The 19,751-nt window shown below is 29.7% G+C and overlaps 1 long non-coding RNA gene across 1 annotated transcript; it reads right to left on the bottom strand.

Moving 5' to 3' along the window:
* Positions 1 to 12,795: 12,795 nt before the first annotated feature.
* On the bottom strand, positions 12,796 to 14,016 carry LOC126923059 (uncharacterized). Its single transcript, XR_007713044.1, has 3 exons — positions 13,803 to 14,016; positions 13,340 to 13,728; positions 12,796 to 13,189 (listed from the first exon to the last, which is right to left on the bottom strand). It is a non-coding gene; the product is annotated as an uncharacterized LOC126923059 (long non-coding RNA).
* Between the last annotated feature and the right edge of the window lie 5,735 nt (positions 14,017 to 19,751).

Raw genomic sequence — 19,751 nt, 5'->3', positions numbered from 1 at the left:
GTATATAACGCAATACGTTATAATGTAGCACTTTTTAACATTATACGTTAGTACCAAACAGTATAAAACATTATACGTTATAAGGTATTAGTATATAACGTTATACGTTATAACGTAATAGTATATAACGTTATACGTTATACAGTATTAGTATATAACGTTATACGTTATAACGTTACAGTATATAACGTCATACGTTATAACGTTATAGTATATATCGTCATACGTTAGAACGTTATAGTATATAACGTTATACGTAATAATGTAACACTATTTAACGTTATATGTTAGTACGTATTTGTATATAACTTTATACGTTATAATGTAACACTATTTAACGTTATACGTTATAACGTTATAGCATATAACGTCATACGTTATAACGTTATAGTATATAACGTCATACGTTATAACGTTATAGTATATAACGTAATACGTTATAACGTTATAGTATATAACGTCATACGATATAACGTAATAATATATAACGTTATAAGTTATAACGTAATATTATATAACGTTATATGTTATAACGTTACAGTATATAACGTCATACGTTATAACGTTATAGTATATAACGTCATAAGTTATAACGTTATAGTATATAACGTCATACGTTATAACGTTATAGTAAATAACGTCATACGTTATAACGTAATAGTATATAACGTTATACGTTATAACGTAATAGTGTATAACGTTATACGTTATAACGTAATAGTATATAACGTTATACGTTATAACGTATTAGTATATAACGTTATACGTTATAACGTAATATTATATAACGTTATATGTTATAACGTTACAGTATATAACGTCATACGTTATAACGTTATAGTATATAACGTCATACGTTATAACGTTATAGTATATAACGTCATACGTTATAACGTTATAGTATATAACGTCATACGTTATAACGTAATAGTATATAGCGTTATACGTTATAACGTAATCGTGTATAACGTTATAGTATATAACGTAATAGTATATAACGTTACACGTTATAACGAAATAGTATATAACGTTATACGTTATAACGTAATAGTATATAACATCATACGTTATAATGTAACACTATTTTACGTTATACGTTAGTACCTAACAGTATATAACGTTATAGTATATAACGTAATAGTATATAACGTTACACGTTATAACGAAATAGTATATAACGTTATACGTTATAACGTAATAGTATATATCATCATACGTTATAATGTAACACTATTTAACGTTATACGTTAGTACCTAACAGTATATAACGTTATAGTATATAACGTTATACGTTAGTACGTATTTGTATATAACTTTATACGTTATAATGTAACACTATTTAACGTTATACGTTATAACTATTATATATATATACTATTATATACTATTAGGTATAGCATATAACGTCATACGTTATAACGTTATAGCATATAACGTCATACGTTAGAACGTTATAGTATATAACGTCATACGTTAGAACGTTATAGTATATAACGTTATACGTTGTAGTGTAACAGTATTTAACGATATCCGTTAGTACCTAACAGTATAAAACGTTATACGTTATAACGTTATAGCATATAACGTCATACGTTATAACGTAATAGTATATAACGTTATACGTTATAACGTAATAGTATATAACATCATACGTTATAATGTTACACTATTTAACTTTATACGTTAGTACCTAACAGTATATAACGTTATAGTATATAACGTAATAGTATATAACGCTACACGTTATAACGTTATAGTATATAACGTCATACGTTATAACGTAATAGTATATAACGTTATACGTTATAACGTAATAGTGTATAACGTTATACGTTATAACGTAATAGTATATAACGTTATACGTTAGTACGTATTTGTATATAACGTTATACGTTACAACGTTACAGTATATAACGTCATACGTTATAACGTTATAGTATATAACGTCATACGTTATAACGTTATAGTATATAACGTAATACGTTATAACGTTATAGTATATAACGTCATACGTTATAACGTAATAGTATATAACGTTATACGTTATAACGTAATAGTGTATAACGTTATACGTTATAACGTAATAGTATATAACGTTATACGTTATAATGTAACACTATTTAACGTTATACCTTAGTACCTAACAGTATAAAACGTTATACGTTATAAGGTATTAGTATATAACGTTATACGTTATAACGTAATAGTATATAACGTTATATGTTATAACGTTACAGTATATAACGTCATACGTTATAACGTAATAGTATATAACGTTATACGTTATAACGTAATAGTATATAACATCATACGTTATAATGTAACACTATTTAACGTTATACGTTAGTACCTAACAGTATATAACGTTATAGTATATAACGTTATAGTATATAACGTAATACGTTATAATGTAACACTGTTTAACGTTATACGTTAGTACGTATTTGTATATAACGTTATACGTTACAACGTTACAGTATATAACGTCATACGTTATAACGTTATAGTATATAACGTTATACGTTATAACGTAATAGTGTATAACGTTATACGTTATAACGTAATAGTATATAACGTTATACGTTATAATGTAACACTGTTTAACGTTATACGTTAGTACGTATTTGTATATAACGTTATACGTTACAACGTTACAGTATATAACGTCATACGTTATAACGTTATAGTATATAACGTCATACGTTATAACGTTATAGTATATAACGTAATACGTTATAACGTTATAGTATATAACGTCATACGTTATAACGTAATAGTATATAACGTTATACATTATAACGTAATAGTGTATAACGTTATACGTTATAACGTAATAGTATATAACGTTATACGTTATAATGTAACACTATTTAACGTTATACCTTAGTACCTAACAGTATAAAACGTTATACGTTATAAGGTATTAGTATATAACTTTATACGTTATAACGTAATAGTATATAACGTTATACGTTATACAGTATTAGTATATAACGTTATACGTTATAACGTTACAGTATGTAACGTCATACGTTATAACGTTATAGTATATATCGTCATACGTTAGAACGTTATAGTATATAACGTTATACGTTATAATGTAACACTATTTAACGTTATACGTTAGTACGTATTTGTATATAACTTTGTACGTTATAATGTAACACTATTTAACGTTATACGTTATGACGTTATAGCATATAACGTCATAGGTTATAACGTTATAGTATATAACGTCATACGTTATAACGTTATAGTATATAACGTAATACGTTATAATGTAGCACTTTTTAACATTATACGTTAGTACCTAACAGTATAACACGTTATACGTTATAACGTTATAGCATATAACGGCACACGTTATAACGTTATAGTATATAACGTCATACGTTATAACGTAATAGTATATGACGTTATACGTTATAACGTAATAGTATATAACGTTATATGTTATAACGTTACAATATATAACGTCATACGTTATAACGTTATAGTATATAACGTCATACGTTATAACGTATAACGTTATAGTATATAACGTCATACGTTATAACGTTATAGTATATAACGTCATACGTTATAACGTAATAATATATAACGTTAGACGTTATAACGTAATAGTATATAACGTTATACGTTATAACGTTATAGCATATAACGTCATACGTTATAACGTAATAGTATATAACGTTATACGTTATAATGTAACACTATTTGACGTTATACCTTAGTACCTAACAGTATAAAACGTTATACGTTATAAGGTATTAGTATATAACGTTATACGTTATAACGTATTAGTATATAACGTTATACGTTATAACGTATTAGTATAGAACGTTATACGTTATAACTATTATATATGTCGGAGATGGAGAGACACCGGAGCCTTCCGTTGAAACCGGGGAAAAACCCCTAATATTGTAGTTTGGATTTCACCATAGCCGTAGTTAAACAATCACCGTCCTTCAGCCCGATTGTAATTGCCTGCAATCTATGAGAATGAGTTTGGGTTCGAGGTGACAACCAGTCACCGAACGTAGCCGCGGTCAAGGGACGAACGTTTTTCTAACAAAGTCATGAAAAAGTCTATAGCCCTTCATAAAAAGAAATAGTTGTAATGGCACTTGACAGTAAGCATACTAACGGTTTCTGTCTTATGGCTCGTCATAAGCAGACCCTATTCTATGGGTAGGTCGATTGCCGGTTGTCGAGACATATTCGCAAAACATCGACCCGTCATAAACCTTAAACCTTGATTGACGAAAATAGGCAAACAGTCTTTTCCGCGAAGGACACTTCCAAAGACTGACTAATTAACAACAACGGCAATTTCCCTCACTCTCTGAACGAAGACTTGTCTCAACGAATATAAAAGACCTTGTGTCGCTAGAGAGTGGAGCAGTTTTTCCTAGACAGTGTCATCGTGAGAGCTTCGAGTACGATTTCATCGACTAAGATATCATTTCGATAGAGTGCTTACTTCGCGGGCTAACTGAGAGTACCACCTAGGCGTTGCCTGCGAGTAAAGAATAAAAGAGTCCCGTGGACTGCGGATTCGTTTCGAACCTAAGGTCATTATCACTCGTGCTACAAGTGCCCAATCCTGTTAATAAGTCTGTGCTAATAAACTCTCCATCGTATCACGGCTATGGCCAACCCTAATGAAAATTCATTAAACGCTCATCTCATTAATCCTGACTTCACTCCGACATATATATATACTATTATATACTATTAGGTATAGCATATAACGTCATACGTTATAACGTTATAGTATATAACGTTATACGTTGTAGTGTAACAGTATTTAACGATATCCGTTAGTACCTAAGAGTATAAAACGTTATACGTTATAACGTTATAGCATATAACGTCATACGTTATAACGTAATAGTATATAACGTTATACGTTATAACGTAATAGTATATAACATCATACGTTTTAATGTAACACTATTTAACGTTATACGTTATTACCTAACAGTATATAACGTTATAGTATATAACGTTGTACGTTATAACGAAATAGTATATAACGTTACACGTTATAACGTTATAGTATATAACGATATACGTTATAACGTATTAGTACATAACGATATACGTTATAACGTAACACTGAATAACGTTATACGCTACTGCCTAATAGTACATAACGTTATACGTTATGACGTTATAGCATATAACGTCATACGTTATAACGTTACAGTATATAACGTTATACGTTATAACGTAACACTATTTAACATTATACGATAGTACCTAACAGTATATAACGTTATACGTTATAACGTATAGTATATAACGTTATACGTTATAACGTAATAGTATATAACGTTATACGTTATAACGTAATAGTATGCAACGTTATACGTTATAATGTAAAACTATGTAACGTTATACGTTAGTACCTAACCGTATGTAACGTCATACGTTATAACGTTATAGTATATAGCGTTATGCGTTATAACGTAACACTATATAATGTTCTACTCTACTACCTAATAGTATATAACGTTATACGTTATAACGTAACACTAAATATCGTTCTACGCTACTACATAATAGTATATAACGTTATTCGTTATAACGCTACAGTATGTAACGTCATACGTTATATCGTTATAGTATATAACGTTATACGTTATAACCTAACACTATATAACGTTATACGATACTACCTAATAGTATATAACGTTATACGTTATAACGTAACACTATATAACGTTGTACGCTACTACCTAGTAGTATATAACGTTATATGTTATAACGCTACAGTTTATAACGTCATACGTTATAACGTTAAAGTATATAACGTTATACGTTATAACGTAACACTATTTAACGTTATACGATAGTACATAACAGAATATAACGTTATACGTTATAACGTATAGTATATAACGTTATACGATATAACGTAACACTATATAACGTTATACGCTACCACCTAATAGTATATAACGTTATACGTTATAACGTAACACTATATAATGTTCTACTCTACTACCTAATAGTATATAACGTTATACGTTATAACGCTACAGTATATAACGCCATACGTTATAACGTTGTAGCATCTAACGTCATACGTTATAACGTAACACTATATAACGTTCTACGCTGCTACCTAATAGTATATAACGTTATTCGTTATAACGCTACAGTATATAACGTCATACGTTATAACGATATAGTATATAACGTTATACGTTATAACGTAACACTATATAACGTTCTACGCTACTACCTAATAGTATATGACGTTATACGTTATAACGTTATAGCTTCTAACGTCATACGTTATAACGTTATAGTATATAACGTTATACGTTATAACGTAACATTATATAACGTTATACGCTACTACCTAATAGTATATAACGTTATACGTTATAACGTTATAGCATATAACGTCATACGTTATAACGTTATAGTATATGGCGTCATACGTTAGAACGTTATAGTATATAACTTTATGCGTTATAACGTATCACTATATAACGTTATACGCTACTACCTAATAGTATATAAAGTTGTATGTTATAACTTGATAGTATATACGTTATACGTTATAATGTAACAGTATTTAACGTTATACGTTAGTACGTATTTGTATAAAACGTTATACGTTATAACGTATTAGTATATAACGTTATACGTTATAACGTATTAGTATATAACGTTATACGTTATAACGTTATAGTATGTAACTTTATGCGTTATAACGTATCACTATATAACGTTATACGCTACTACCTAATAGTATATAACGTTATATGTTATAACGTAATAGTATATAACGTTATACGTTATAACGTAACACAATATAACGTCATACGTTATAACGTTATAGTATATAACGTCATACGTTATAACGTAATAGTAAATAACGATATACGTTATAGTGTAACACTATTTAATGTTATTCGTTAGTACCTAACAGTATAAAACGTTATACGTTATAAAGTTATAGCATATAACGTCATACGTTATAACGTTATAGTATATAACGTCATACGTTATAACGTAATAGTATAGAACGTTATGCGTTACAACGTTATAGCATATACGTTATACGTTAGTACGTATTTGTATATAACGTTATACGTTACAACGTTACAGTATATAACGTCATACGTTATAACGTTATAGTATATAACGTTATACGTTATAACGTAACATTATATAACGTTATACGCTACTACCTAATAGTATATAACGTTATACGTTATAATGTAGCACTATTTAACGTTATACGTTAGTACGTATTTGTATATAACGTTATACGTTATCATGTAACACTATTTAACGTTATACGTTAGTACGTATTTGTATATAACGTCATACGTTACAACGTTACAGTATATAACGTCATACGTTATAACGTTATAGTATATAATGTTATACGTTATAACGTAACATTATATAACGTTATACGCTACTACCTAATAGTATATAACGTTATACGTTATAACGTTATAGCATATAACGTCATACGTTATAACGTTATAGTATATAACGTCATACGTTAGAACGTTATAGTATATAACGTTATACGTTATAATGTAACACTATTTAACGTTATACGTTACTACGTATTTGTATATAACGTTATACGTTATAACGTTGTAGTATATAACGTCATACGTTATAACGTCATAGTATATAACGTCATACGTTATAACGTAATAGTATATAACGTTATACGTTATAACGTAATAGTATATAACGTTATACGTTATAACGTTATAGTATATAACTTTATGCGTTATAACGTATCACTATATAACGTTATACGCTACTACCTAATAGTATATAACGTTGTATGTTATAACTTAATAGTATATACGTTATACGTTATAATGTAACAGTATTTAACGTTATACGTTAGTACGTATTTGTATAAAACGTTATACGTTATAACGTATTAGTATATAACGTTATACGTTATAACGTATTAGTATATAACGTTATACGTTATAACGTTATAGTATGTAACTTTATGCGTTATAACGTATCACTATATAACGTTATACGCTACTGCCTAATAGTATATAACGTTATATGTTATAACGTAATAGTATATAACGTTATACGTTATAACGTAACACTATATAACGTCATACGTTATAACGTTATAGTATATAACGTCATACGTTATAACGTAATAGTAAATAACGATATACGTTATAGTGTAACACTATTTAATGTTATTCGTTAGTACCTAACAGTATAAAACGTTATACGTTATAAAGTTATAGCATATAACGTCATACGTTATAACGTTATAGTATATAACGTCATACGTTATAACGTAATAGTATAGAACGTTATGCGTTACAACGTTATAGCATATACGTTATACGTTAGTACGTATTTGTATATAACGTTATACGTTACAACGTTACAGTATATAACGTCATACGTTATAACGTTATAGTATATAACGTTATACGTTATAACGTAACAGTATATAACGTTATACGCTACTACCTAATAGTATATAACGTTATACGTTATAATGTAGCACTATTTAACGTTATACGTTAGTACGTATTTGTATATAACGTTATACGTTATCATGTAACACTATTTAACGTTATACGTTAGTACGTATTTGTATATAACGTCATACGTTACAACGTTACAGTATATAACGTCATACGTTATAACGTTATAGTATATAACGTTATACGTTATAACGTAACATTATATAACGTTATACGCTACTACCTAATAGTATATAACGTTATACGTTATAACGTTATAGCATATAACGTCATACGTTATAACGTTATAGTATATAACGTCATACGTTAGAACGTTATAGTATATAACGTTATACGTTATAATGTAACACTATTTAACGTTATACGTTACTACGTATTTGTATATAACGTTATACGTTATAACGTTGTAGTATATAACGTCATACGTTATAACGTCATAGTATATAACGTCATACGTTATAACGTAATAGTATATAACGTTATACGTTATAACGTAATAGTATATAACGTTATACGTTATAACGTAATAGTATATAACGTTATACGTTATAACGTAACATTATATAACGTTATACGCTACTACCTGATAGTATATAACGTTATACGTTATAATGTAACACTATTTAATGTTATACGTTAGTACGTATTTGTATATAACGTTATACGTTATAATGTAACACTATTTAACGTTATACGTTACTACGTATTTGTATATAACGTTATACGTTATAACGTTATAGTATATAACGTCATACGTTATAACGTCATAGTATATAACGTTATACGTTATAACGTAATAGTATATAACGTTATACGTTATAACGTAATAGTATATAACGTTATACGTTATAATGTAACACTATTTAACGTTATACCTTAGTACCTAACAGTATAAAACGTTATACGTTATAAGGTATTAGTATATAACGTTATACGTTATAACGTAATAGTATATAACGTTATACGTTATAACGTATTAGTATATAACGTTATACGTTATAACGTTACAGTATATAACGTCATACGTTATAACGTTACAGTATATTACGTCAGACGTTATAACGTTATAGCATGTAACGTTATCCGTTATAACGTCACATTATATAACGTTATACTCTACTACCTAATAGTATATAACGTTATACGTTATAACGTTACAGTATATAACGTTATACATTATAACGTATCACTATATAACGTTATACGCTAGTACCTAATAGTATAAATCGTTACACGTTATAACGTTATAGTATATAACGTTATACGTTATAACGTAACACTATATAACGTTCTACGCCACCACCTAATAGTATATAACGTTATGCGTTATAATGTAACACTATTTAACGTTATACGTTAGTACGTATTTGTATATAACGTTATACGTTATAATGTAACACTATTTAACGTTCTACGCTACTACCTAATAGTCTAAAACGTTATACGTTATTACGTTACAGTATATAACGTCATACGCTATAACGTTATAGTATATAACGTTATACATTATAACGTATCACTATATAACGTTATACGCTAGTACCTAATAGTATAAATCGTTACACGTTATAACGTTATAGTATATAACGTTATACGTTATAACGTAACACTATTTAACGTTATACGATAGTACCTAACAGTATATAACGTTATACGTTATAACGTATAGTATATAACGTTATAAGATATAACGTAACACTATATAACTTTATACGCTATTACCTAATAGTATATAACGTTATATGTTATAACGCTACAGTATATAAAGTCATACGTTATAACGTTATAGTATATAACGTTATACGTTATAACGTAACACTATTTAACGTTATACGATAGTACATAACAGTATATAACGTTATACGTTATAACGTAACACTATATAACGTTCTACGCTACTACCTAATAGTATATAACGTTATTCGTTATAACGCTACAGTATATAACGTCATACGTTATAACGTTATAGTATATAACGTCATACGTTATAACGTTAAAGTATATAACGTCATTCGTTATAACGTAACACTATATAACGTTATACGCTAGCACCTAATAGTATATAACGTTATACGTTATAACGTATCACTATATAACCTTATACGCTACTACCTAATAGTATATAACGTTATACGTTATAACGTAATAGTATGCAACGTTATACGTTATAACGTTATAGCATATAACGTCATACGTTATAACGTTATAGTATATAACGTCATACGTTATAACGTTAAAGTATATAACGTCATTCGTTATAACGTAACACTATATAACGTTATACGCTACCACCTAATAGTATATAACGTTATACGTTATAACGTAACACTATATAATGTTCCACTCTACTACCTAATAGTATATAACGTTATACGTTATAACGCTGCATTATATAACGCCATACGTTATAACGTTATAGTATATAACGTTATACGTTATAACGTATCACTATATAACGTTATACGCTACTACTTAATAGTATATAACGTTATACGTTATAACGTAATAGTATATAACGTTGTACGTTATAACGTAATAGTATATAACGTTATACGTTATAACGTTGTAGCATCTAACGTCATACGTTATAACGTTATAGTATATAACGTTATACGTTATAACGTAACACTATATAACGTTCTACGCTGCTACCTAATATTATATAACGTCATACGTTATAACGTAACACTATATAACGTTCTACGCTACTACCTAATAGTATATAACGTTATTCGTTATAACGCTACAGTATATAACGTCATACGTTATAACGATATAATATATAACGTTATACGTTATAACGTAACACTATATAACGTTATACGCTACTACCCAATAGTATATAACGTTATACGTTATAACGTAAAATTATGTAACGTTATGCGTTATAACGTAACACTATATAACGTTCTACGCTACTACCTAATAGTATATAACGTTCTACGCTACTACCTAATAGTATATAACGTTATACGTTATAACGTAATAGTATGCAACGTTATACGTTATAACGTTATAGCATATAACGTCATACGTTATAACGTTATAGTATATAACGTCATACGTTATAACGTTAAAGTATATAACGTCATTCGTTATAACGTAACACTATAAAACGTTATACGCTACCACCTAATAGTGTATAACGTTATACGTTATAACGTAACACTATATAATGTTCCACTCTACTACTTAATAGTATATAACGTTATACGTTATAACGCTGAAGTATATAACGCCATACGTTATAACGTTATAGTATATAACGTTATACGTTATAACGTATCACTATATAACGTTATACGTTAGTACCTAACCGTATATAACGTTATACGTTATAACGTAACACTATATAACCTTATACGCTACTACCTAATAGTATATAACGTTATACGTTATAGCAATACAGTCTATAACGTCATACGTTATAAGGTTATAGTATATAACGATATACGTTATAACGTATTAGTACATAACGATATACGTCGTAACGTAACACTGAATAACGTTATACGCTACTGCCTAATAGTACATAACGTTATACGTTATGACGTTATAGCATATAACGTCATACGTTATAACGTAATAGTATATAACGTTATACGTTATAACGTAACACTATATAACGTTACACGCTACTGCATAATAGTGTCACGTCCCGCGTTCCGCACGTGACGCCACGAACCAATAACTTATGAATAATTAAACACGACCAATAATAATAAATTAACTAATAACTAACCAATCAAAATAAAAAGAATTATACGACAGACAATCAAAATGAAATAAATGAATCAATAAGAAGAAACACTACAACCAATCAGCAATGACATATAAAATACAAATAAAATGAAATAATTAAATGAACCAATAAATAAAACAAACCGCGATTCAAATGTATGAGATTTCTCTGCGAAAACACATGTATATACACACACGTGTATGCATATCTGTGTGTGTGACCCACTTCGTGAATCTGAATAATTGGTAATCTAATAAAATATAAAAGAAATAAAATATACTACATTACACCAGCATTCTAATAAAAGTGAAAATTGTATACAAGATTACTCTGCGACACACACATATATAGATATACACATGCGTACGCGTATCTTTGGGAAAAATTCATAATATATATATATATATATATGTATGTATACGTTATTAAACCATTAAAACGCAAAGAAATAAATATATAGATTTACATTTCTACAAACCTAGAGAATTATATACGAAATCCATATTATGGAATATTCAACCAATTAACGATCCGAGAAACAATGAGAATAACAATACGCGCACATATACATATGCATATATATATTTTACATAATGGAAAATTACATTGTGAAATGTATATATATATATACACATATTATTATATCGAACAACTACTCATCTAATATACAAAACCACCTTGTAAAAATTACATTACTGAACATTCAACTAAACCAACTGAAGATTTAGTATAATAATATATAATAATATAATAATATATATATATACATAGATATGTGAAATAGCGTTGTATATAACCGGAAACAATACAAATGTCACACGACTTCTTCAACAACTTCGACTCTTCGTTCCTGCCGACAACACCTCACACGATGACTGCGTCTTCTAGGGCCACTTACGGATTCTTTACAATTCTTCTTCTTCTTGCACTGAAATATCATATGCAGTGAATAAAACACGAAAGAAGCAGGATGAACTAAATAAAAGAAATCATAACAAGATACACACCGAGACAATCCGCATGGGAACCTCTGACAAAGTATCTATCATTAAATGCATAATAATCAAGATGCACAAACCTCATCTGGAAGTCGACACCACTCACAGCGTGCCAATGCAAGGGAGGAAAACGAATGAAATTGTATTTCGTGAAGACGTTTCACCACTTTCCATAGATCAGAAACTGGAGTTACACAACTAATAACCTAATAACAAGAAGGTAATATAAAATATACACGATTTAATATATAGCAAATATGGACATATAAATCTACAAGGAGCAAAATATATCTCATATTGTCAAATAAAACCAAATTGTCAAAAGATCATCAGGACACGACGCCAACGAAGGTGCCACTGTGCCTATTTGGATGGAAAACCGCCACTTCAGCATCATCCCTCGCACATATTCACACACGCACGTCGATCACGTCATCTCGTACCATTCACATATCTTCTTCCTCTTGCGCTAAAACAAATTCACAAGTTTAAGGAAACAAACAACATGCGAAACGAGATAGAATACTAAAAACACATACTCACACAGTTCGCACAGGCGCGGACGCTTTTGTATCCATCACTCAACATAACCTGTAATCATCAAAATCCACGTTCTCTCATGGAAACTCTAAAAACCTGCAGCATTGCGATTCCCACCGGAACGAACTGTCACGTGACTGTCATCCCATTGGGGATGTCATTATAAAAAGCGTAGCGACACAATTCAAATCAGAGTAATTGTTAGCGGGTCAGTTGAATAAAGGAATAGAAGAGAGTAATTGTTAGCGGGTCAGTTGAATAAAGGAATAGAAGAGAGTAATTGTTAGCGTTCGGGAGAATTTAGCGAAAAATAAAGAAGAGTCAGATTAATTGTTAGCGTTAGCGTTAGCGATTAATTGTTAGTGGTTCAGTTAGAACAATCAGAGTAATTGTGAAAAGAGAGTAACTGCCATTAGTTGGTTCAGTTAGAATATAGTCAGAGAAATTGTTAGCGTTCGGGAGAATTTAACGAAATTAAAGAAGAGTAATTCAGTTAGAATAAAGAAATAGGATAGAGCAATTGTGATTAGTTGGTTCAGGAGAATTTAGCGAAAATAAGGAGAGTAATTGTTAGCGGGTCAGTTGAATAAAGGAATAGAAGGGAGTAATTGTTAGCGGGTCAGTTGAATAAAGGAATAGAAGAGAGTAATTGTTAGCGTTCGGGAGAATTTAGCGAAAAATAAAGAAGAGTCAGATTAATTGTTAGCGTTAGCGTTAGCGATTAATTGTTAGTGGTTCAGTTAGAACAATCAGAGTAATTGTGAAAAGAGAGTAACTGCCATTAGTTGGTTCAGTTAGAATATAGTCAGAGAAATTGTTAGCGTTCGGGAGAATTTAGCGAAAAATAAAGAAGAGTCAGATTAATTGTTAGCGTTAGCGTTAGCGATTAATTGTTAGTGGTTCAGTTAGAACAATCAGAGTGATTGTGAAAAGAGAGTAACTGCCATTAGTTGGTTCAGTTAGAATATAGTCAGAGAAATTGTTAGCGTTCGGGAGAATTTAACGAAATTAAAGAAGAGTAATTCAGTTAGAATAAAGAAATAGGATAGAGCAATTGTGATTAGTTGGTTCAGGAGAATTTAGCGAAAATAAGGAGAATAATTGTTAGTCGTTCAATTGAATTTGAGTGAGTCTGATTTAAGTTGAGTTGATTTAAGAGAATTCGTTCAGTTGATTTAATTAGAATTTAAGTTACGATTAGAGAATAATTGTTCGTTCCAGTTTGAGTTTAAGAATTACGAGATATAAATGTTATTAGTCAGTTCGAATTATAAAATAATTGTTATTAGTCAGTTAGAATCAAAACAATAGTTGGCTCAAGTTTTTGTGTTAGAATTTCGAATTGTTAAACACGTCCGGACACACTGTTGTTTACACTGTTCAAATTAAATAAAGATTAAAACGAAAAATTATAGAAGTGTCGATCTTTGTAAAACCGGAATCACCCCAGCGGCCTGCCCGTTCATCAGCGGAGACCAACGTCAGGTGAGTTAACTTTAATTATTATTAATAACTAATAATTAAAATAATAAATAATATCAATGATTAGTATAATTCGTCATTAATTCAGCCTGTAATAATTATTTATAATATAATTGTTTATTCCAAACAATCCTCTCCCGTGCTAGTATTCCTGCGCATAGCAGGTTAGCCGAAACGTGGAGATTGTTGACCAGTGGCCTAAACTCCGATCAACGCTACATAATCTAACAAGAAATATCTAATTGAAACAGTCCTTAGACTGTTTCTGGTGGCAGCGACTACTACATTGTTTAAAATTTCAAAATTTGGATAGCGAAACGTAACAATAGTATATAACGTTATACGTTATAACGTAACACTATATAACGTTATACGCTTCTGCCTAATAGTATATAACGTTATACGTTATAACGTAACACTATATAACGTTCTACGCTACTACCTAATAGTATATAACGTTATACGATACTGCCTAATAGTATATAACGTTATACGTTATAACGTAATAGTATGCAACGTTATACGTTATAACGTTATAGCATATAACGTCATACGTTATAACGTTATAGTACATAACGTTATACGTTATAACGTTATAGCATATAACGTCATACGTTATAACGTAATAGTATATAACGTTATACGTTATAATGTAACACTATTTGACGTTATACCTTAGTACCTAACAGTATAAAACGTTATACGTTATAAGGTATTAGTATATAACGTTATACGTTATAACGTATTAGTATATAACGTTATACGTTATAACGTATTAGTATAGAACGTTATACGTTATAACTATTATATATGTCGGAGATGGAGAGACACCGGAGCCTTCCGTTGAAACCGGGGAAAAACCCCTAATATTGTAGTTTGGATTTCACCATAGCCGTAGTTAAACAATCACCGTCCTTCAGCCCGATTGTAATTGCCTGCAATCTATGAGAATGAGTTTGGGTTCGAGGTGACAACCAGTCACCGAACGTAGCCGCGGTCAAGGGACGAACGTTTTTCTAACAAAGTCATGAAAAAGTCTATAGCCCTTCATAAAAAGAAATAGTTGTAATGGCACTTGACAGTAAGCATACTAACGGTTTCTGTCTTATGGCTCGTCATAAGCAGACCCTATTCTATGGGTAGGTCGATTGCCGGTTGTCGAGACATATTCGCAAAACATCGACCCGTCATAAACCTTAAACCTTGATTGACGAAAATAGGCAAACAGTCTTTTCCGCGAAGGACACTTCCAAAGACTGACTAATTAACAACAACGGCAATTTCCCTCACTCTCTGAACGAAGACTTGTCTCAACGAATATAAAAGACCTTGTGTCGCTAGAGAGTGGAGCAGTTTTTCCTAGACAGTGTCATCGTGAGAGCTTCGAGTACGATTTCATCGACTAAGATATCATTTCGATAGAGTGCTTACTTCGCGGGCTAACTGAGAGTACCACCTAGGCGTTGCCTGCGAGTAAAGAATAAAAGAGTCCCGTGGACTGCGGATTCGTTTCGAACCTAAGGTCATTATCACTCGTGCTACAAGTGCCCAATCCTGTTAATAAGTCTGTGCTAATAAACTCTCCATCGTATCACGGCTATGGCCAACCCTAATGAAAATTCATTAAACGCTCATCTCATTAATCCTGACTTCACTCCGACATATATATATACTATTATATACTATTAGGTATAGCATATAACGTCATACGTTATAACGTTATAGTATATAACGTTATACGTTGTAGTGTAACAGTATTTAACGATATCCGTTAGTACCTAAGAGTATAAAACGTTATACGTTATAACGTTATAGCATATAACGTCATACGTTATAACGTAATAGTATATAACGTTATACGTTATAACGTAATAGTATATAACATCATACGTTTTAATGTAACACTATTTAACGTTATACGTTATTACCTAACAGTATATAACGTTATAGTATATAACGTTGTACGTTATAACGAAATAGTATATAACGTTACACGTTATAACGTTATAGTATATAACGATATACGTTATAACGTATTAGTACATAACGATATACGTTATAACGTAACACTGAATAACGTTATACGCTACTGCCTAATAGTACATAACGTTATACGTTATGACGTTATAGCATATAACGTCATACGTTATAACGTTACAGTATATAACGTTATACGTTATAACGTAACACTATTTAACATTATACGATAGTACCTAACAGTATATAACGTTATACGTTATAACGTATAGTATATAACGTTATACGTTATAACGTAATAGTATATAACGTTATACGTTATAACGTAATAGTATGCAACGTTATACGTTATAATGTAAAACTATGTAACGTTATACGTTAGTACCTAACCGTATGTAACGTCATACGTTATAACGTTATAGTATATAGCGTTATGCGTTATAACGTAACACTATATAATGTTCTACTCTACTACCTAATAGTATATAACGTTATACGTTATAACGTAACACTAAATATCGTTCTACGCTACTACATAATAGTATATAACGTTATTGGTTATAACGCTACAGTATGTAACGTCATACGTTATATCGTTATAGTATATAACGTTATACGTTATAACCTAACACTATATAACGTTATACGATACTACCTAATAGTATATAACGTTATACGTTATAACGTAACACTATATAACGTTGTACGCTACTACCTAGTAGTATATAACGTTATATGTTATAACGCTACAGTTTATAACGTCATACGTTATAACGTTAAAGTATATAACGTTATACGTTATAACGTAACACTATTTAACGTTATACGATAGTACATAACAGAATATAACGTTATACGTTATAACGTATAGTATATAACGTTATACGATATAACGTAACACTATATAACGTTATACGCTACCACCTAATAGTATATAACGTTATACGTTATAACGTAACACTATATAATGTTCTACTCTACTACCTAATAGTATATAACGTTATACGTTATAACGCTACAGTATATAACGCCATACGTTATAACGTTGTAGCATCTAACGTCATACGTTATAACGTAACACTATATAACGTTCTACGCTGCTACCTAATAGTATATAACGTTATTCGTTATAACGCTACAGTATATAACGTCATACGTTATAACGATATAGTATATAACGTTATACGTTATAACGTAACACTATATAACGTTCTACGCTACTACCTAATAGTATATGACGTTATACGTTATAACGTTATAGCTTCTAACGTCATACGTTATAACGTTATAGTATATAACGTTATACGTTATAACGTAACATTATATAACGTTATACGCTACTACCTAATAGTATATAACGTTATACGTTATAACGTTATAGCATATAACGTCATACGTTATAACGTTATAGTATATGGCGTCATACGTTAGAACGTTATAGTATATAACTTTATGCGTTATAACGTATCACTATATAACGTTATACGCTACTACCTAATAGTATATAAAGTTGTATGTTATAACTTGATAGTATATACGTTATACGTTATAATGTAACAGTATTTAACGTTATACGTTAGTACGTATTTGTATAAAACGTTATACGTTATAACGTATTAGTATATAACGTTATACGTTATAACGTATTAGTATATAACGTTATACGTTATAACGTTATAGTATGTAACTTTATGCGTTATAGCGTATCACTATATAACGTTATACGCTACTACCTAATAGTATATAACGTTATATGTTATAACGTAATAGTATATAACGTTATACGTTATAACGTAACACAATATAACGTCATACGTTATAACGTTATAGTATATAACGTCATACGTTATAACGTAATAGTAAATAACGATATACGTTATAGTGTAACACTATTTAATGTTATTCGTTAGTACCTAACAGTATAAAACGTTATACGTTATAAAGTTATAGCATATAACGTCATACGTTATAACGTTATAGTATATAACGTCATACGTTATAACGTAATAGTATAGAACGTTATGCGTTACAACGTTATAGCATATACGTTATACGTTAGTACGTATTTGTATATAACGTTATACGTTACAACGTTACAGTATATAACGTCATACGTTATAACGTTATAGTATATAACGTTATACGTTATAACGTAACATTATATAACGTTATACGCTACTACCTAATAGTATATAACGTTATACGTTATAATGTAGCACTATTTAACGTTATACGTTAGTACGTATTTGTATATAACGTTATACGTTATCATGTAACACTATTTAACGTTATACGTTAGTACGTATTTGTATATAACGTCATACGTTACAACGTTACAGTATATAACGTCATACGTTATAACGTTATAGTATATAATGTTATACGTTATAACGTAACATTATATAACGTTATACGCTACTACCTAATAGTATATAACGTTATACGTTATAACGTTATAGCATATAACGTCATACGTTATAACGTTATAGTATA

Source organism: Bombus affinis, chromosome 2, assembly GCF_024516045.1.
Source record: "Bombus affinis isolate iyBomAffi1 chromosome 2, iyBomAffi1.2, whole genome shotgun sequence".
Classification (NCBI taxonomy): Eukaryota; Metazoa; Arthropoda; class Insecta; order Hymenoptera; family Apidae; genus Bombus; species Bombus affinis.
Note: the sequence above shows the minus strand (reverse complement) of the source record. Positions and strands in the feature narration are given on the sequence as shown.